General features: G+C 42.2%; 1 protein-coding gene and 1 pseudogene across 21 annotated transcripts in view; one reads left to right on the top strand and one right to left on the bottom strand.

Moving 5' to 3' along the window:
- CACNA1C (calcium voltage-gated channel subunit alpha1 C) overlaps positions 1-22,331 on the bottom strand; it is a 746,185-nt gene that overhangs the window by 678,354 nt on the left and 45,500 nt on the right. The gene's annotated exons all lie outside the window — the stretch shown is intronic.
- LOC140616904 (small ubiquitin-related modifier 1-like) lies at positions 7,406-8,762 on the top strand (annotated as a pseudogene).

Below are 22,331 nucleotides of genomic sequence, written 5' to 3'. Positions count from 1 at the left end.
GAGACCCCGCTGTACCCCAGCGGAGACCCGGGGAGACCCAGCCCTGCCGGGACGCTGAGATCCACCTGCACCAGCAGGGGGCGCTCGCACTTGAAGTGCAAGACTGGGCTGGACCGGGGACTTCAGGCTTCCAGGTCTCTTACGCGTGCTGTTTTCTCTGCCTAGACCTCTTTTTTTCTTTTTCACCCCTTCACCTTGCTGGCTCCCGAGTTGTTTCCACTTAGGTGTGTTTGGAATCCCTCAGCATCCTCCGGTAATTCCCTAATTATGTTTATAATAGACTTAAAATCACCTGTTTACACATCTCTCTGCCTATCCAGTCTATAGACAAGTCCTTGATGGGAGTAACTCTGTGTTATTCACTAGCATGTATCCATCTAGGTCCTAGAACATGGTAGGCACTCAGAAAAATATATGTTGAGTAAGTGAATGAATGAATGTATGAATGAGAGAGAAACTACAAGCTTTAATAACACTAGATGGCACAATTAGTCCTAGAATTATTTCTAAGTAATTGGCTATTGGTCCAACATCTCCTCTTTTAGCTTGTGTGTCTGGCGGTGATGGGGGAAGGTTACTTTAAACAGACTAATAAAATAGAAAGGATCATTAGGGGTCATCTGCTGACTCCTTCTTATAATATTTTTTTCCTTCTTATAATATTAAATAACCCTCACTGTACCTTCCATATCAGCCCTTCAGCCTGTGCCTGAAGACCACTGAGCACCCAGAAAGTCAAGTGTGGTTGATTTATTCATTTCATCTCTGTACTCCTGTGACGATGAGAAAGTTCTTCCTAATGTCGACTTGAATTTCTGTTGCTTTGATTTCTTCCTTGTGGCTCTAATTTAGTTCTCTGGCACCATGCAAAAAAAAGCACACTGTCTTCCACATACCAGGGAGACATGGAAAATGGAACCTGGCCTTTGGATATGAATCTTAGCTTTGCTACTTACTAAGTGTGGGAGTTTGGGTAAGTCATTTAACCTCTCCAGTTTCATCACCTGTACCCAACAGGGTTATTGCAAGGACTAAGACTAGTTAATGCATCCCAAAAGTCTGAGACATAGCAGATATTCAAAAATGCTACTGCTATTATTAATAAATATTAGAATACAGACCATTAATATAGAGAGGCAATATAGATAATATACTAAGTAATATATAAAATCTTCCTCCCTTCTCCATCAATCTTTTGTTTTCTAAGCTAAAACACAAGCTACTTTCACATCCTCTCCATCCTCATCTCTTTCTCGATCAGTGTTCCTCTCAAAACAGGCTACCAAAGTTGTGCTGTCGCCCAGGGTGGTGACTGGGGCAGAACAAACCACCGCCACCTTCATTTTGCACATAATACTTCTATTCAGGGGGCCTACGGTTCTATTAGCTTCTTTGGCAACTGGATCTTCTGTACTTCCTGAGCATTTCGGCCATATTACTCTCCTCTCTGTGGTGAGACAATTGCTGAATTGTGGGGGCGAGGAATATGATACAACAGAGGGATGGAATCTGTAATTTTGTTGTTGTTTTTCTCATCTGTTTTAGCATGAGATTGCTAGAAAATGTTCACTCTTGGAATTATGAGTAACCCTTGAGGCCCTGGAGATGATGCCCCTGACCCCTTAAGGATAGTAAGATCCCAGGAGGCATTTAGCATAGAAGGGTGGGAATAAAGCTCAATTTTCCAGGAAAGAAGGTATAGTCAGACTTCTGCATTTTTAAGGCATAAAAGTAGCCTGGATCTGGAGGGGAAAGGGGACCCATGTTCTAGGTTCCAGAGGTGTCAGGGGCCTGAGCCCCATGCAGAATTCCAGGATAGATGTGCAGCTCAGACAGTGTCTGCTCGTGTGAGCAGGGTAAAGGCCACTGTGTGTGAGTGGGCATAATGGGGCACCCATGTCAGGAGCCAGAAAGAAGAGCCAGCTGGACACAGAGACTAGGCTCCACTTGCAGGAGGTGCTGCCCACACATGCCCCAGGATTCCTTATAAATTAGGAGCTGTGTAGCCCACGTACCCCCTCTCTAGACGCAGACTAAGTCAGTGGGATACCCTCAGGGAGAGTTCAGCTACATCAGTATGCCAACCCCATACTACTATCAGTGCCATAGGGTTGGTTTGGCATTTACTTCCATCACCCCTATCTTCAGTTTAAAACCCTTTTGATCAGATTGGCAAACCCTTAATTTGTCATAAAGACACCCAAAAAAAGTAAACACTGTCGACAGGGACGGGGGAGGTGTTTTATAGGGAGAGAGATTCTCTCTCTTTCCTGATTTGTGTTATTATTTCTAGCATAAGGCCTGCAGCTATTGTTAAATCAGAACCTAGTTCTATAAATACTTCTGATTTGAAAAGCCACATTCACTTTCTCTACTTCAAAATCCAAGCCCGAGATGGCAGCAACACCTCACGGATATAGAATACACAGAAAGCATGGCACAACTGTTAGCACCACCTCCTGATGTTCTGAGCTGCCTGTCCATAATTCAGAGGACAAGACAAGGTCACTAATAAACACCACTGAACTGTGTCTCCTTTCACAGCTCCTGCATAAAAATATTGCATCTCCAATGAACACCAAACAAATGAAATGGATTGGTTTAATTCACATCTGAACACCCACAAACTCATCTGCCTAATAACCTTGCTGTTTCCAGCAGGTTTTCATGCTTGTCAATTATTCTGAAACATCAATTGTCCTAACTTTGACTTCATTTAAAGATGCATTTGGCAGGTTTAGTTAGTAAAGGAAGAAAAACCAAGATGCTAAGTCCATTTTTTAAAAGTCCTTTGCAAGAGCATTGGAGTTCTTTCTCAATGTGTGCCACTGATAAGCACGTGCTTGAGCCTCCTGCCTGGAGGAGGCCCAAGTTGGGGAAGGTGACAGGCTGATGCTCATGTTAGCGACAGTCTGTGACACTGAGGCCGATGGGAGTCATTATGATATAGACACTCAGATGAAACCTAAGCCTGGGAAAGAGAGGGATGGGTGTTTGAGATGGCAGGAAATTCCCCCACCCCACCCCCCACCACAACATGCCCTCCATCTCCAGCTGCCAGGACTCAGGCAGACAATGTCCCTCACTCACATCTGTGTCAACCTGCACAGAGTTTGCAGCAAGGAGGGGGTCCGAATGGGAGCTAGGGGTTAAACTTTCTTGCCGCACAAAACACACACATATACAGAGAGGAGGAGAGAGAGAGAGAGAGAGAGAGAGAGAGAGAGAGAGAGAGAGACCATTTGTCTCCAGGATAAAGAAATAGCAAACAAACATGACGGTTACATATTCGTGGTGAGACTAAACACAAGTGCCTTCTCTCCCCTGAGCCTGCCATTGTTCACTCTCAGGGCCTCTCAGGAAGGGTTGAACAGGACTTGAACTCTTCAAGGGAATTTTTTTTAAAAAGAAGAAAAGAAAAGAAAACCGCTGAGCCATCTGTATTGCAAATGGTACCAAAAATTTTTTTTGGCTATATGAGGAAATCCAAGGAGATATTAAAGCTTGTTTCCCACTGAGATAGAATTAACTTCCACATACTCTAGAACCTTCCAAATGTAGGAGAGAAAAGAGGTGCCTGGATGGCTCAGTCAGCTAAGCATCTGACTCTTGATTTCGATTCAGGTCATGATCTCAGGATGGTGAGATATAGCCCCACATCAGGCTCCACGCTCAGCAGAGTCTACTTGAGATCCTCTCCCTCTGCCCCTCCCCCTGCACTCTCTCTCTCTCTAAAATAAATAAGTCTTAAAAAAAGAGAGAGAGAGAGAGAATATAGGAGAAAATGAAGGGGGAAGCACTTTGTCTTTGATAGGAAATTGACACTAGGACAAAAGAGAAACCACCAAGAGGCAAAGTTTATGTCCAACAATAAAGTTTTATGAAAACAAATCATTCTATGAAAGATAATAACATTTAGCACCTCTATAGGACATGTTCCTTTAAATCTCTTATATACAATAACTCAGAGAATCCTTACAACCACCTGGGCAGGTGGTTACACGGCCTGGGCAGCTACCAGCCCCACTCGTATGTGAAGAAACAGCACAGAGAGTGGCAGGGTTGGGATTGCGTGCTAGACAATTGAGGAGTAGAAGTCAAACTCTGAAGGGTTGTGCTGCCTCAGATGCTGAACTGAACCCGCAGCAAAGCCTGGCGTCCTGCTGATTCTGTGCAGAAAGGGGAAGCAGAGGGATGCCTGGGTTGGCCAAGACTGCTCTGGCCAGGCCACTGTCGTAAAGTTTCACTACAGTTTGGGTTCCCAACCATGGCTGTCCCCTGGAAGAGCATAAGCAGGCCTGTGCCTGGGACCCACCCCAGAGGTGCTGATTTAATCAGTTAGGAGTTCAGCCTGGGCATTAGGATTTGTAAGTCTCCCCAGTATTCTGTTGTGCATTCAAAACCTTTGCTCTGGAATAAGGGGAAGCCAGAGAGGAAAAGAGGCAGAGGCTCAAGTGGACTTACTTTCAAACTTTACGTCCATAGAAAATAAGGGTGGATATAAAAAGAAACTTATTCTTCAACTTTCTTCTGCCCAAAGACATGGGACAAGGAAGGAAGGATGGGAGCCAGGAAAGCATTGTCTTCCAAATGGTCTATCCTGGAGAACTCAGCTCAACTCTATATTCACCATGCTGCCTACCTGTGTGCTAAGGAACCTGGCCCACCATTTAGCCAACTCAAGCTCACCTGGACACCAGAAGGCTCAGGGAAGCAAAAATATGGATAAGCTCAAGTTTCCCCATACTGAGATCATAGTGATGAGAAAGAATCCAGGTTGGGCCCCTAAGAGAATGAAAAGGTGTCTGACCCTTTGGATATTCCAATTTTGAGGAGGAGGAGAGGGTCTGCCTGGTGGAGACCAGGAATGGCCATGGGTATTTTACATAGCAGGGCCACAATGAGGAACAAAATCTCATTAGCAACGCATGTTAGGAGACCTATGAAAAGGTCTAGGCCTCTCTGTCCATCCTTAATCAGGAATAAGTTACACCTGTGGAGACCTGTCTTGCCCTCAGCAGCAAGTACACACCTGTGGGTTCTTGCCCATCACAGGGAACAATGAGAAGGTCAAAGAGGTCAAGACAAAGCTTGCTTCTGCTTTGGAACCTAAACTCATGGGCATGTCCCAACCTGCTGTTGGTCCTCTTGCTGGCTGCCTAACTCACCTGTTGTATTAAAGTCCACGTTGGATCCTTTCTGCCTCAGCTACTCTGAGTTCAACTTCTCTGAGTTGACGCTGGACCTACAGGGTGCCTGGACCTACAGGGTGGCTTGTACACAGCTTCAGACCTGTGGAGCATGGCCTTGTCCTGCTCAGGCTCTGTTGCTCATCAGATCTCTGGCTGCTTGCCCTGCCTGTTTCTCTGCCCTGCTGTGGCCCATGCCTGTCCTCTGGAAAGATTAGCACAAATAATCCCATCAATAAAGAAAGACAACTTCTTAAGCACCTGAGAAAACAGGGCACAGACCCCTGTATGCAGACAGAAGGCAGAGTCCAGGGCACACCTGAGAATCATGAAGAAGGACCAAAACAGTACAGGTAACCATGTGGGATCAGGAAAGGGAGGCTGCTGCTTTCCTCACCACAGCCCAAATAGAGACTGAACCCGCAAAATTTGGCTTGAAAAATATGTTTTTGGCACAGTAGTCTATGAAGTTCTTGGTTTATGAGGGTAAGGAAATTAAAACAAAAGACATTTATGTTGGGCAAGATTTGATCTTGACAATGTTCCTTTAACTGATGTAAAATGTGATGAAATTGACTGTAATTGATTCCAAGGAAGGATGCCAGAAATTCTTCAGCTTTAGATCCAACCTTAAAATGTGAATTATTGGACCTGATTAGGATGGTGATGTTATTTTTTTAATCTCTCTTCTAGAGTTCAGATGTTCATCCTTATAGACAAGGAACTCATCAAGTTAACAAACAGAACACCTCAACATTATGAAATGACACTTACTTATTGCTCTCCTAATCTACATGATGGCATTGTTGCCAAGAACCAATGGGGCCACATGTCAGCTAGTTCCACTTGGGATCATCCGCAGGCTGAACTGTCCAGCCTCTGAAGTCTGTTCCTTCTTCATGGTAGAGATGCCAGCCCAATCATCCGAGTTCACAAATACCTGGGCACAAGCACGTGTCTAAAATGGCCTCAGAGATAAGACTCTAGATAGGATAGTAGGTGGTGAGCTTTCTCTGCCCTTGGGCTCCTGTCCTGAGAAACTAGGGACAGGTTGGTAGTAAGAAAGGGGACCACAATGTAGTCTCTTATCAATGACAGAGATCTGGAGTGAAAGGGAAGAGAGATATAGGAAACGGAAAACTGTGTTGTGGTCAGTTAGCCTCACTTCAGGGGGATGCTGGGAGATGAAAGGGAAACTGGGATCCTTTAACCAAAATGCAGTATAAATATCAAGAAAAGGAATAAAGTACTGATGCATGAAACAATGTGGATGAACGTTTAAAGTGTCATGCTGGGCACCCCGGGTGGCTCAGCGGTTTAGCGCTGCCTTCAGTCCAGGGTGTGATCCTGGAGACCAGGGAGTCCCGCGTCAGGCTCCCTGCATGGAGCCGGCTTCTCCCTCTGCCTCTCTCTCTCTCTCTCTCTCTCTCTCTCTCTCTGTGTGTGTATGAATAAATAAATAAAATCTTTTAAAAATAAATAAATAAGTAAATAAATAAATAAAATAAAGTGTTATGCTGAGTGAAGTTAGCCAGATATAAAAGTTCACATATTGTATGATGCCATGTATCTGAAAAATCCAGAATAAGTAAGTCTATAAAGACAGAAAGTGGATTAGTGGTTGACAGGGGCTGGGAGGAGGGGGAATGAGGAATGGCTGCTCTTTGGGGACCGGGTTTGCTTTGGGAGTGATGAAAATGCATGGTGTCCAGATAGAAGCGCTGGTCGCTCAGCATTGTGAATGTATGTAATACCACTGAACGGTACACAATAAACGGGTTAATTTTATGTTGAGTGAATGTTACCTCAATAGAAAATGATTTTTTCTAACTGCAGCATAAACATATTGGGGCAAAGAATACAAAGTGGTTTTGGATAGACTGCAGATATTCCAGGATTGTGTCAGATGTCACAATTTGGAAAATCCCAGAAGACTAAGCAAGTCATTTCTGGTGATGGGGACTTCAGCCCTCACTCAATTATCTACAACATAACACAAGCTTCCAGTTCCAATAGCCTATGATCTTATCACTCCTCCCACCACATGATAATGGCTTTAACAGACATGAGGGAACACACACCCACAAACATGGTCATCCTTGGCATCAAATATAATAGGATCAACAAGTTACAATGCATCCAAGGGGAGACGGATTTGTAAACCCCGGAGTGAGGTTCTGCCTACCCGAGGCCACTGCAGTGCGGAGACCCTGGGTGAAGCCAACGTCACCATGTCTGACCAGGAGGCAAAACCTCAACTGAGGACTTGGGGGATAAGAAGGAAGGAGAATACATTAAACTCAAAGTCATTGGACAAGATAGCAGTGAGATTCACTTCAAAGTGAAAATGACAACACATCTCAAGAAACTCAAAGAATCATACTGTCAAAGACAGGGAGTTCTAATGAATTCACTCAGGTTTCTCTTTGAAGGTCAGAGAATTGCTGATAATCACACTCCAAAAGAACTGGGAATGGAGGAAGAAGATGTGATTGAAGTTTATCAGGAACAAACAGGGGGTCATTCAATGATTTAGATATTCTTTTTATTTTTTTTCTTTATCCTCAATCCTTTTTTATTCTTAAAAATAGTTCTTTTGTAATGTGGTGTTCAAAACGGAATTGAAAACTGGCACCCTATCTCTTTAAAACATCTGGTAATTTGAATTCTAGTGCCCATTATTCATTATCACTTGTTTTCATTGTGCTGATTTTTGGTGATCAAACCTCATCCCCCTTCATATTGTCCTTTCCTTTTTAAAAATTACATGTGTGCACAGAGAGGCCACCTTTTCCAGGACTGTGCATTTTCAGGCTTGTGATAAATAAGATCGACCAATACAAGTGTTCATGATGACTTTCCAATTGGCCCTGAAGTTCTAGCATGTGATTGCTTCACTCCTGGACTATGACTTTCAGTGGGAGATGGAAGTTTTTCAGAGAACTGAACTGTGGAAAAATTACCTTTCCTTAACTTGAAGCTTCTTTTAAAATTTGAGGGTCTGGACCAAAAGAAGAGAAATATCAGGCTGGAGTCAAGAAGACAGAGATGATGAGAGTAAATGACTAACTCCAAAGATGGCTTCACTGAAGAGAAAGCATTTTAAGATAAAAGTCTTGTCAGAAGATCCCAGAAAAGTTCTAGTTTTCATTAGCAGTTAATAAAGTTATTCATGCAGAAGTGTATTCAACAGAACACTACTCTTTTTTATTTTATTTGTATTTTTTGGCCTGGGATATGGGTTTTAAATGGACATTGTCTGTACCAGCTTCATTAAAATAAACAAAATATTTGTAAAAACAAAAACAAAAAAACAATGCATCCAAGGGAAAGCTACAGAAGAGCCCAGGATTCAAAGAGCTAATGATTCAAACTTTAAAAAAAAAACTAATGTTTATTGAATATTTACTCCTTGCCATGCACTGCTGGCAGTACTTGTATGCGCACTGATTTATCTCACCTGCACAACAGCTGTTTTACAGCTGGGGAAGCAGAACTCGAGGAACGTTAAGGAGCTTAAGTTTATGTGAGGTCATACAGCTAGCAAGGGTGGAGAAGAGATGTGAGCCCAGACAGTCCAAATCCAGTACCTACTTGTTTAACCTCTGTGCTCTATGGCATCTGTAAGCAGAATCCACTTTCTTTTAGGTTCTAGTTTAGCTCTAAGGTTGGTGCTAATAGCCCCATCTTGGTCATGGCTACACTGAGGAATCCAAGAGTCATTAGGAAGAATAAAGAACAGTGGACTGGTAGACAAGAGATCAATGTTTTATTTTTTTCTATTTATTTATTTTATTATAAATTTATTTTTTATTGGTGTTCAATTTTCCAACATATAGATAACACCCAGTGCTCATCCTGTCAAGTGCCCACCTCAGTGCCCGTCACCCAGTCACCCCCACCCCCCGCTCACCTCCCCTTCCACCACCCCTAGTTCGTTTCCCAGAGTTAGGAGTCTTTCATGTTCTGTCTCCCTTTCTGATATTTCCCACTCATTTTTTCTCCTTTCCCCTTTATTCCCTTTCACTATTTTTTATATTCCCCAAATGAATGAGACCATATAATGTTTGTCCTTCTCCGATTGACTTACTTCACTCAGCATAATACCCTCCAGTTCCAGCCACGTCAAAGCAAATGGTGGGTATTTGTCGTTTCTAATGGCTGAGGAATAGCCCATTGTATACATAAACTATATCTTCTTTAACCATTCATCTTTCGATGGACACCGAGGCTCCTTCCACAGTTTGGCTACTGTGGCCATTGCTGCTAGAAACATCGGGGTGCAGGTGTCCCAGCGTTTCATTGCCTCTGTATCTTTGGGGTAAATCCCCAGCAGTGCAATTGCTGGGTCGTAGGGCAGGTCTATTTTTAACTCTTTGAGAAACCTCCACACAGTTTTCCAGAGTGGCTGCACCAGTTCACATTCCTGCCAAGAGTGCAGGAGGGTTCCCCTTTCTCCACATCCTCTCCAAATTGAGGAAGACACAAAGAGATGGAAAAATATTCCATGCTCATGGATTGGAATAATTTAATATAGTGAAAATGTCAATGTTACCCAGGGCAATGTACACGTTTAATGCAATCCCTATCAAAATACCATGGACTTTCTTCAGAGAGTTGGAACAAATTATTTTAAGATTTGTGCAGAACCAGAAAAGACCCTGAATAGCCAGGGGAATTTTTAAAAAGAAAATCAAAAAAAAAAAAAAAAAAAAGAAAATCATAGCTGTGGTCATCAAGACAGTGTGGTACTGGCACAAAAACAGACACATAGATCAATGGAACAGAATAGAGAACCCAGAAGTGGACCCTCAACTTTATGGTCAACTAATATTCGATAAAGGAGGAAAGACTATCCACTGGAAGAAAGACAGTCTCTTCAATAAATGATGCTGGGAAAATTGGACATCCACATGCAGAAGAATGAAACTAGGCCACTCTCTTGCACCATACACAAAGATAAACTCAAAATGGATGAAAGATCTAAATGTGAGACAAGATTCCATCAAAATCCTAGAGGAGAACACAGGCAACACCTTTTTTGAACTCGGCCACAGTAACTTCTTACAAGATTCATCCATGAAGGCAAGAGAAACAAAAGCAAAAAATGAACTATTGGGACTTCAAGATAAGAAGCTTTTGCACAGCAAAGGATACAGTCAACAAAACTAAAAGACAACCTACAGAATGGGAGAAGATATTTGCAAATGACGTATCAGATAAAGGGCTAGTTTCCAAGATCTATAAAGAACTTATTAAACTCAACACCAAAGAAACAAACAATCCAATCATGAAATGGGCAAAAGACATGAAGAGAAATCTCACAGAGGAAGACATAGACATGGCCAACAAGCACATGAGGAAATGCTCCGCATCACTTGCCATCAGGGAAATACAAATCAAACCCACTATGAGATACCACCTCACACTAGTGAGAATGGGGAAAATTAACAAAGAGATCAATGTTTTAGATCCAGCTTGGTCATTGCTATGGTTACCATGGGGAGATTTTACAATCTCCATGGCCCTCGGTATCCTCTTCTGTAAAACTGAGAATTAGGCTAGATCAAGTTTTCGAATTATTTAAGCAGCAGAACTCATTCTTAGAATGAAATGTACTTAGAAGGCCAACATGCACAGGAGATAAAAGTATGGAGCTTTTCTGGATGAAGGTGGCAGAGGAAGAAAGCAGAACCCCTCTCCATGCCCCACGCAGTTCCTGAGACACTTTCTTGGAACCCCCATGACCCTGTGGAACACAGTTTGAGACCCACTTGAATAGAAACTCATGCAGTTCTTCTGAAAATAAAACCTAAAAATCTTAATTTCAATACCACATCTTTAGGCTTTCTTCAACATGGTGGAAAGTCACTTTGCTCAAAGATACTTGTTTGGATTGATGTCCTTATACAGAATTGGTGAAGATCAGGTAAGAAGTGTAAGTGAGGGGTGCCTGAGTGGTTTAGTCAGTTAAGCGTCTGCCTTCTGCTCAGGTTATGAACGCGAGGTCCTGGGATTGAGCCCCACATCAGACTTCCTGCTCAGCCAGGGATGGGGGGCCTGCTTCTCCCTCTCCCTCTGCCCTTCCCCTCCACTGACTTGTGTTTGCTTGCTCTCTCTCAGATGCACACACACTCTCTCTCAAATGAATAAATCTTTTTTTTAAAAAAAAAAAAAAAGAAGTGCAAGTGGGGTCCCCCCAGGGATGTAACGTCGGACCAACATAAAAATGTTCAAAACCTCAGCCTTCCAAGGATCTCCCCTATTGGGAGACAAGCTTTCAATTCAGAATCTGTATGTTTTGTCTAAATACTAATTACGAAGCTGCATCATTTATTAGAGTTTTACATCAATCAATGCAGTACGACTTCATTCTTCATAAAACTTGATCCTGACATCTGGCTGGATTCCTGCAATTAAACTTGGTCAATGAATAATGGGTCAAGAAATGTCAGGAGAGGCTGAGTCTCTCATAATCATTCTGGAAAGATCAGCTGACAGAGACCTTCAGGGAAGAGAACTTCTGCTGTAAACGTCCATGCTCAAGTCAGCCCCTCTCACTCCACAGGCATTTATAAATTCAAGTTTGCTGCAGTGCTTGGAAGAGGTTATACAATTGTTATGGTGCAGTGTTCAAGGCAGACGGCTACCCCATAACTCAGAGGCCAAGACAAACAGGAATATATTAATAGCAGCCATAACATAAAGATAATTTATTTTCAGTATCTGGGAGCTAAGGGGATCAGCAGATAAACTGTTAAGCATTTAGGCATTAAAGCAGTGGACCTTTTGGGGTGGAGGGAGCGGAGGGGGTGTTGCAGCTTGCACAGAAGTTGGACTGAGAGAAAGATTGATCTCCTTTGGAAACAATGCAGCATCTGAACCAATTAAGCTAAAAACAATTATGTGGTTATGGGCAACACCAGACAAAAAGGAAAAGATACGTTCCTACTAAACCCCCTTGCTCTGCCATCTGGGTGGCATATACCATCCCAGGGACAAGCATTTCTTGGTACTGGAAGGGAGATTATACCAGGAAATATTTTTCTTTTCCCAATCCCCTCTCGCTCCACATCATGGTTCAGATTGCTGGCCTGACAGTAGGAAACAAACAAACAAAACTTCACTATTTGAATTTAATAAAATATCACAGTACCTTTCTTTGGGGAATGGCAGGAAAGAATTAGAAGGCTATTTCTCTACTTTTTTTTTAACCCATAAAACCTGAAGTGAAAGAAACATTTTGCAGTTTTTGTTTTTCTTTAACACACAGCAGGGAACACATTTTGATTGTGTACTCCCAGAACAGATACTACACCCTCCCCAAAATAAGACGAAGTAAACTTAATTATAAAATAGTCTGACTGCCCAACAGGCTGACCATAACATCACAAAATTTTGTGCTTATGCTGTAAACTCACACAAAATGCTTATAATCAACCCTAAAAAGTAATAATATCAATATTGTTTTGCTCTTAGGAGCTAACATCAAAAATTAAATGTCACAGGGGTATACATCACTGGCGGGCTGTGTTGAAAAGTGAATTGATGTTTATCAGCTACGAGGTAGGACATGGCCTTCTGCAGAGGCATAAAGGCTACCGGCACTCTCGCTCATAGCTTCCTCCACATCCAGTGAGTCATCCTCATGCTCTCAGATGTGCTCCGCTCATTCATTCCTAGCCTCTCTTCACCCCCTTCCTTCTCGTGCTGTACTCAGCAGGAATTTGAATCAAACTGACCCATCTGTCCCTGGGCTTACTCCCCACTCCACTCAATTTTTCACCTGAATCCAACATCATCATTCTAATATACATATGTGCCATGACACTCCCCTCCTTAAGAGGTCCAGGGGTCCCTGTTCCCTACAGGATCATCCAAATGCTTTAGCAAAGCCTGTAAGCACTTCACCATCTTGCCCACCTCACCTTTTTAGCATTTTCTCCTGCTCATCTTCTCCTTTGCCCAGCCAAACACACATAGACCTCCAAATCCTACCTCCCTCAAACCATGGAACATACTCAATTACACTTGTAACTGTCTCTCCTCTTCCATTTGATAGGCCATCAGAAATGCCAACTCCTTCAATAAAACTTTCCAACATTCCTAGGCAGTTGGTTTTCTTATCTTTCAAAGCATTTGCACATATGTCTACCAGTAATCATTTGTTCTCTTGTTTCCAGTAACTGTCTTCCTTCCTGAGTTATCTTATATAGGTGCCAGGAGAGAGACTGTCTTTGCATAACCAGTACCTTGCACAGTAGCGGGTACAGAGCAGGCCTTAATAAATGACTACTAAATGACTGTTAAATACAGGAGTAAAAGAATTCAAGTGTTTACAACCTCAGTGAGAAAAGAAGACAAAAATATGTGAAGTTTAAATACTTAGCAATAGAGAACAGTGATAGTTCAATTCAACTGATAGAAGGAACATGAGAGAAAAACAAGTGTCAAAAAAAAAAATCAGTATTTTGCAGGAGGGCCTCTCCAAGAGAAGGTATTTGAGTCTCCAGTGGATGAAGAGGATTTGAATCAGAATACAAAAGACAAAACCGTATTCCAGGAGGCTGGAATGTGAGAGAAAAAAGAAAAGCAGGAAGGCTCAGCCTTGTTTGAAGGCTAAAAATAAAGCCATCCAAGAACCATTTTGGAGGCTTCCAGTAAACTAGTCCTCAACAAGAAAATGTCTGCCACTCCACTATGCAGAACACACAGGGCAAGGACAGGAAAAGCATACTGCCACATTCACTTCTAGAGCCCATGTGTACCCCCACCATGCCCCTTGTGGCTCGCCCACCAGCTATTGACCTGGGGGTGGGGGATCACACATCATTGGCCCTGCTCTGCTGAGACACCATCACCTGCAGTCAGCATTTACAGGTGTTGCATGGATCATGGAACCACAGAACATGTTTCCATATGGCCAGAGGTCATTCTTCCACTCTAACTGTAAGTAGGAAACAACTCTTTCCCCTTCCCTTCCCTACAGTCACAGAAATACAAATCCCACAGAGATGCAAATAATTCAGGTTGGAAGAACTAGAAACTGCAGCATTTTGTAGAAGGTATTAGAAGGGAGCATCCCCAGAAACCAGTGCTTAGAAACTATGCTTTGACAGGTACATAAATGAAGCCCAGTAGCTAGTAAAATGCATCATAAAGAGAGAAGGTGACTTTCTAGCACAGTCCAAACAAGAATGCCACAGGATATGCTGAGGAGACCTAGCCTGGGCTGGTACAGAAGCCATGTCCATGGCCACACTGGCTGAAGGTTTGCACCAGCTCCTCAGAAGCGGGATGGAATGTTGGTGCCTGCTTTAGTCTTCATAATTCATTAACTATGAATGCATATACTAAAGTACATAGACATCCCCCGGTGGGTCAGAAGTGAAGATGTTCCCAACAGAACGCAGAACTTTTGTTCATCTTAACCAAATCCCAAGATAAAAAAGACTGCTGCTCATCTGCCAATATCCACTGGCACACGTCCCACACGGCTGCCCAGAATAAAGATTACATTCCCCTCTTCCAACAGACCAAGTTCTAGTTGTGGGACTGCGAGGGAGTGTGAGCACTGCAGTTCAACTTTCAGCTCCCCTTCTTTCATCCTGTCGCTGGGACTGTGAATATGCCAGGGAGCCATCTTGGGCCGTGCTGGCAAAGGCAATGTTCTAGGTGTGGCAGTTACCCTAACAAGATAGAAAGGACCTGGGTGTCTGACACTGGGAGACACCGGCTTGCTTGAAGGAGAATCAAATGTCTGCCCCCACTTAATTCACTGTGATTTAGGGTTTCTTTTACAGCAGCTGAATCTGTAGTCCATCTAAAGATGTCATGTACAAATACCTGGGTTATGTGGATCCTGCCCGACAGAGCTAAGACTCCATGGCCCTAAAGGAAAAGTCTGAAAGGCAACCCCCCCATGTAACTTTCTCATGATGAGCCCATTTGCCTGTACACATCACTCTGATGCTCTACTCACAGTGCAGTGAATAAAAAGACCTCAGAAAATATCTCTTCATTGATTGAAAGCCTATGCGCTTTGAGTCAAGAGAAGGAAATGCAAACTCTAAGTCTGTCCATTCTCAAAATATGAAGCCTTATAAAAGTCCTGAGCTGGATATGAAGAGCTGGACTTGGTAATTGCTTACTGCAACCCCTTCACTTAAATGAGAGACGTAAAACTAGTCAGAAATCCAACTTTCGTAATTCTCAATGCAGGCTCTCCATACCTGACTGCCACTTTGAAGGAATTCACAGTCTAAATGAAGACTAATGAGCAGTGAAACATCATGTCAAGCAACTGATGTTATAAGAAAGTGTTGCGCAGATGTGTGTGATTACATGTTGTTTGTCCTTTTCCTTAATTGGCAGTCATGGGTTGAGCCGCATTTACTTAGGCCCATTTTTGTTAAACTGGATTTAGTAAGACAACTGAAAGTGCTCCATCCAAGGAGCATGGACATGACCTCTTCCAGTTGACTTTTTCTGAAACAGTTACTTGAAAGATCCAGCTGCAGTTCCACATCCCACCTCTGCCCTGCTCTTGTGAAGTCTGCCTTCCTGGCATTTACAGCAGGCTGAGGAAGTAATGAGGAGATCCGAGAGCTCCCACATTAGCCAAAAGGAGGAAGCTCTCACTCAGCAGGTGGAGGTTTCTCCCAGGGAAATCCTGGAGGCCCATTGTTCCTGTCAACCACTATAATGTGCCCATAAATTTCATCTGACAGAAAATACGATGTCAAAGGAGTAGAAAGTAACAAAACCCAAAAATGTAAAAGCATCCTTGCCAGAATTCAGCTATCATCCATACATAGGACTGAAGGTACAAGGAAAGAAACCATCCATACACTCTGCACCCACACCACTGCAGCTGCCTGCTGGGGCTTTCTATGGCAGTGAGATCAGGGCAGTGAATGGGGACTGGGTTTTACAGGTATTAACCTACAGAACTACAGAACACTAGATGCACCACATAGCCAAAAAAAGGTTGGCTTATTTGTCAGCTTGATCGTTTCAATGGTGGGCCCAGAACCCATTAATTTTCAGGGCTCTGCATAAAATGATATTTCAGGGCTCCCTGTTTTCAATATGTTAGGATTGTTTTTTAAAGATTGATTGATTTTAGACAGAGTGTGTGCAGGCACACATGTGCAAGTGAGGGAGGGGTAGAGGGAGAAGGAGAGAGAGAATCTCAATCTCCATGCCTAACTCTGAGCCTGATGCAGGGCTTGATCCCACATCCCCAAAATCATGAAGTGAATTGGAATCAAGAGTTTGGGGGCTCAGATTAAAAGGGACGGAATACTTCCAAATTCGTTTTATGAGGCCAGCATCACCTTAATTCCAAAACCAGACAAAGACTCCACCAAAAAGGAGAACTGTAGACCAATATCTCTGATGAACACAGATACAAAAATTTTCCACAAGATACTAGCCAAGAGGATCCAACAGTACATTAAAAAGATTATTTACCATAACCAAATGGGATTTATCCCCGGGATGCAAGGCTGGTTCAACACTCGTAAAACAATCACTGTGATAGATTATATCAACAAGAGGAAAAACAAGAATCACATGATTCTCTCAATAGATGCAGAGAAAGCATTTGACAAAATACAGCATCCATTCCTGATCAAAACTCTTCAGAGTGTAGGGATAGAGGGAACATTCCTCAGCATCTTAAAAGCCATCTATGAAAAGCCCACAGCAAATATCATTCTCAATGGGGAAGCACTGGGAGCCTTTCCCCTAAGATCAGGAACATGACAGGGATGTCCACTCTCACCACTACTATTCAACATAGTACTGGAAGTCCTAACCTCAGCAATCAGACAACAAAAAGAAATAAAAGCCACTGAAATTGGCAAAGGAGAAGTCTCACTCTCCCTCTTTGCAGATGACATGATACTGTACATAGAAAACCCAAAAGACTCCACTCCAAGATTGCTAGAACTCATACAGCAATTCAGCAATGTGGCAGGATACAAAATCAATGCCCAGAAATCAGTGGCATTTCTATACACTAACAATGAGACTGAAGAAAATGAAATTAAGGAGTCAATCCCATTTACAATTGCACCCAAAAGCATAAGATACCTAGGAATAAACCTAACCAAAGAGGTAAAAGATCTATACCCTCAAAACTACAGAACACTTCTGAAAGAAATTGAGGAAGATACAAAGAGATGGAAAAATATTCCACGCTCATAGAAAGGAGGAATTAACATTGTGAAAATGTCAATGCTCCCCAGGGCAATTTACATATTCGATGCAATCCCTATCAAAATACCATGGACTTTCTTCAGAGAGTTGGAACAAATCATTTTAAGATTTGTGTGGAACCAGAAAAGACCCCGAATAGCCAGGGGAATATCAAAAAAGAAAACTAGAGCCGGGGGCATCACAATGCTGGATTTCAAGTTGTACTACAAAGCTGTGGTCATCAAGACAGTGTGGTACTGGCACAAAAACAGACACATAGATCAATGGAACAGAATAGAGAACCCAGATATGGGCCCTCAACTCTATAGTCAACTAATATTCCACGAAGCAGGAAAGACTATCCACTGGGAAAAGGACAGTCTCTTCAATAAATGGTGCTGGGAAAATTGGACAGCCACGTGCAGAAGAAGGAAACTAGACCATTCTCTTACACCAGACACAAAGATAAACTCAAAATGGATGAGAGATCTTAATGTGAGACAAGAATCCATCAAAATCCAATAGGAGAACACAGGCAACACCCTTTTTGAACTCGGCCACAGTAACTTCTTGCAAGATACATCCACGAAGGCAAAAGAAACAAAAGCAAAAATGAACTATTGGGACTTCATCAAGATAAGAAGCTTTTGCACAGCAAAGGATACAGTCAACAAAACTAAAAGACAACCTACAGAATGGGAGAAGATATTTGCAAATGACATATCAGGTAAAGGGCTAGTAGATCTAGCCCAAGATCTATAAAGAACTTATTAAACTCCACACCCAAGAAACAAACAATCCAATCATGAAATGGGCCAAAGACATGAACAGAAATTTCACCGAAGAAGACATACACGTGGCCAACAAGCACATGAGAAAATGTCTGCATCACTTGCCATCAGGGAAATATAAATCAAAACCACAATGAGATACCACCTCACACCAATGACAATGGGGAAAATTAACAAGACAGGAAACAACAAATACTGGAGAGGATGTGGAGAAAGGGGAACCCTCTTGCACTGTTGGTGGGAATGTGAACTGGTGCAGCCACTGTGGAAAACTGTGTGGAGGTTCCTCAAAGAGTTAAAAATAGACCTGCCCTATGACCCAGCAATTGCACTGCTGGGGATTTACCCCAAAGATACAGATGCAATGAAACGCCAGGACACCTGCACCCCGATGTTTCTAGCAGCAATGTCCACAACAGCCAAACTGTGGAAGGAACCTCAATGTCCTTTGACAGATGAATGGATAAAGAAAGATGAATGGTCTATGTATACAATGGAATATTACTCAGCCATTAGAAACGACGAATAACCACCATTTGCTTCAACGTGGATAGAACTGGAGGGTATTATGCTGAGTGAACTAAGTCAGAAGGAGTCACAAACATTACATGGTTTCATTCATTTGGGGAATATAAAAAATAGTGAAAGGTATTATAGGGGAAAGGAGGGGAACTGAGTGGGAAATATCAGAGAGGGTGACAGAACATGAGAGTCTCCTAACTCTGGAAAATGAACAAGGGGAGTGGAAGGGGAGGTGGGGGGGGGCGGATAGAGTGACTGGGTGACAGGCACTGAGGGGGGGCACTTGATGGGATGAGCACTGGGTATTATACTATATGTTGGCAAATCGAACTCCAATAAAAAAAAATACAGAAAAACAAGAGTTTGGGGGCTCAACCAAGGAAGCCACCCAGGCATCTCAATATATTAGGAATTTTAAGACAAGGACAGCAGAGCATTTAAAGCAAGCTCAGAGCCCTTCTAAGGGGGAAGGTACAAGTTGCACACCCATGAAGCCCTGGGTAACCCTACTTTCTATAACATTCTCTTTTTATACCAGGCAGAATGGTTTGTTTATTTATTGGGTATTCTAGCTCTGGACCCAAGGTGCCTGTATGTAAAACTCCTCTGTCTATAAGTTGAGTGACCCTGAGCAAGTTATTCAAGCTCTCTGAGCCTCAACTTCCTTAGCTATAAGATAGAAAATGATACATATAAAGTTCCTGGCATAGAAATACCCAATCAGCCAGGAGGAAGCCAGTTGATTGAGAAGTGTTCTGAATGATAACCAGTGATTAGGGATTATCTGTGAACTCAGTATCTAGGAATAATTTTACTACTGGGAAAAAATAGTCAATATGTGGATATTTCTGTATTTACCCTAGGGACTATTCTGAGACTTGTGTATGGCCGTAGGAAGTCAGTTCCTGGCAGTGAGGAGAAATTATTGGTAGACATCTATGGGGTTCACACAGGAAAAACTTTCTAATACACCACATGTTGAGACTATCTAATGAATTCTCCATCTTCAAGGGCATTCACGAAGGCTTAACAACCATCTTGTCAAGACGCAGAGCAAATTTATGTATTAGGCAGATGGCATTCAAGTTCTCTTCCATTCCTGAGATGCTGTAGATTCAGTGTAGTTTCAGTGTTTCTATTCTGTAACTACAATGTCTAATTTTATTCCTTCCATGGCCTTCCACCAAATCAGCCCTTCTGTCTTCCCTTCTTTCCCCTTCAACCATTTCATTCCAGCCAAGTGTACTTATAGACTCGGGAAGCTTAAAGTATCTAGAATTTTTCTTCTCTTTTTCTACTGTATCTGTCTTAAGGTATCTACCTTCTCCCATCCCCCAGTGCCTTCTATTTTTATTCCTTCATTCTGAAGTTAGCTTCATGTAAATCAGCTTCAGGAAACCTATCCTGATTAATGAGTTGGGAAGGAAGGTACCAGGAAGTAAAGGTACAGAGCAGAGATTTGGAGAACAGTCCTAGGTATCCCAATCAGCTCTCCCAGGTTCTCTCCAACAGTGAGTGACTCTGGGCAACTTACTTAATATTCCTGATCCTAGTTAATTCATCTGAAAAATTTTCATAATATTAGTACCCACTCCACAGAGCTATTCTGAAATTTAAATTTCAGAAATTTAAATTTCAGGTATCTAGCATCCAGAGAGTCCTCAGTGAAGAATGGCAAGTGTTTTACTGATGTCCATCAAAGGGCATTTGCTGATGGGATTCTGTTCCTACCTTTCCTTCAGGTTCCAAGAGAAGTGTGTGTGTGTGTGTGTGTGTGTGTGTGTGTGTGTGTGTGAGAGAGAGAGAGACAGACAGACAGACAGATACAGAGACAGAGGCAGAGAGACAGAGAGAGCCTCTCTGAAAGAACCATACACCTTTTAATGTTTGTCTTTAACCCTATTTTAAAGATTGTCCACCATGTTCATGCCATGATGCTATATAGTAAGAAACTTAACAAATGCTTCTTCCCTACAGAAAGTTAAAGAACATGAGGAATCAATAGAACATAAAACCATCTACCATTGCTATCTTAAGGATACCATTAGGTGGTAAATATTAAATATGTGTAGTTCATTTTAAATAATATTTAACATATTATGGGCACTAAAAAACAGAATTGATCTGTGAGCAAATCCAACAGTGCTATAGTTAACAGTACCCCCCTCACAAAAATAACATGTTACATTAGAGGCCATCTGGATTCTATTTCCCACCCTCAAGCATCTCAACCTCTGCTTTTCCCCTTCCTCTTTCCCTCCTACCAAACCATTCATTCTGTACCATTCTGGGACAGTTAAAGACTCACACAGCTCAGACCCCCAAGTCATGACTCAGGGAGCCACTCAGTTTGACTTCTACTTTTTTCATTTCAATAGTATCCACAGAAATCAGGAATCCCTTCTCTCACTGGAGAGTGACAGATTTTACTCCCTCATTAGGCAATGCTTAAAGGACGGTTAGTTAGTTAGGGACTTGGAACTGCTGTTTTAGCTGGTTTCAGTTTATTTGCATGTTTGTAAGAGAGTTGGACTAGGAAAGAAAACCCAATATGATGGCGAGGGAAAAGCTCTATCTTTTGTTTTACCATCATAGCTTTACTCACATGTAAATTCGAGTGCTGTGTTTTTAAAATCAGATTTGCTGTGTATTAAATTGAGTTCTCTGTCTCTGCCAGGTATTGGTCAAATTGAACTGAGTTTTCTTCTCAAATTAGTTGAGTCATGCTTATTAAGATAGAGAGACCAAATTAGCTCTGTAAAATCAGCTACTGTCTTGTGTAATGCCCAAACTTGGCTGCATCTCAATCAATGGATCAAGTGTTTGCCCACAGCCTTGAATTTCATCTTTCCTCACTTCTTCTCTTTTATCCCAGCTATTTTCTCAACATTCTACCTTCCCTTCTACTATGAGTGGTGTGCAGGAGCCAACTCACACCAGCTGGTGAGAGAAGATTGTAAAATTTTCAGAAATACAAAATTTGAACCAATTGTTAAACATAACAGGTATTAAATTATTTAAGCTTACAATTAAATAGGTTACATAAAAAACAAAAGGGAGAAGCAGTCAAAAACCTCATTACTTCCTGACCACTTTAACTACATTCTTGGAGTTCTTGGAGTTACTTACATTTGTGTTTGTTGAATGGTGGAAAACCATAGGCTACTGAGCATCTCTTCCCTAATCTGCATCCAGTGGCGTTAGTGTTGCTATGTGAAATCAAGTCATAGTGAGATATCTATAGCAGGTAAATCAACAAATGTTGCATATCAGCCTTTGATGTGTTGTTTTGTCCACTGTTTGGACAAGGGGTCTGCAAACTCTGGCCAATGCCTTGATTTTGTATGGCTCTTTAGCAAAGAATAGTTTTTATACTTTAGAGTTTGTGAAAAAATATTCAGAACCTCACTTTCTTAGAGACGTTAATATTGTGTTGTGTCAGTCTAGAAGGCAACCTAAGGTCTTTCTGATTTGTTGTGCTATGTCTTCCAGGCAAGATGTGAACCTCCAACTGGGCTTTTCTTGCTTTTTTCTACCGCCTTCCTGAGAGTGAGGACTCTGGCATTAGGATTTGACTGACAACTGAATTTCATGGAGCACAAAGCAAATGAACCCAATCATCTTG

Source organism: Canis lupus, chromosome 25 (assembly GCF_048164855.1).
Source record: "Canis lupus baileyi chromosome 25, mCanLup2.hap1, whole genome shotgun sequence".
Lineage (NCBI taxonomy): Eukaryota > Metazoa > Chordata > Mammalia > Carnivora > Canidae > Canis > Canis lupus.
The sequence above is the reverse complement of the archived record's forward strand: the minus strand, read 5'-3'. Positions and strand labels throughout refer to the sequence as shown.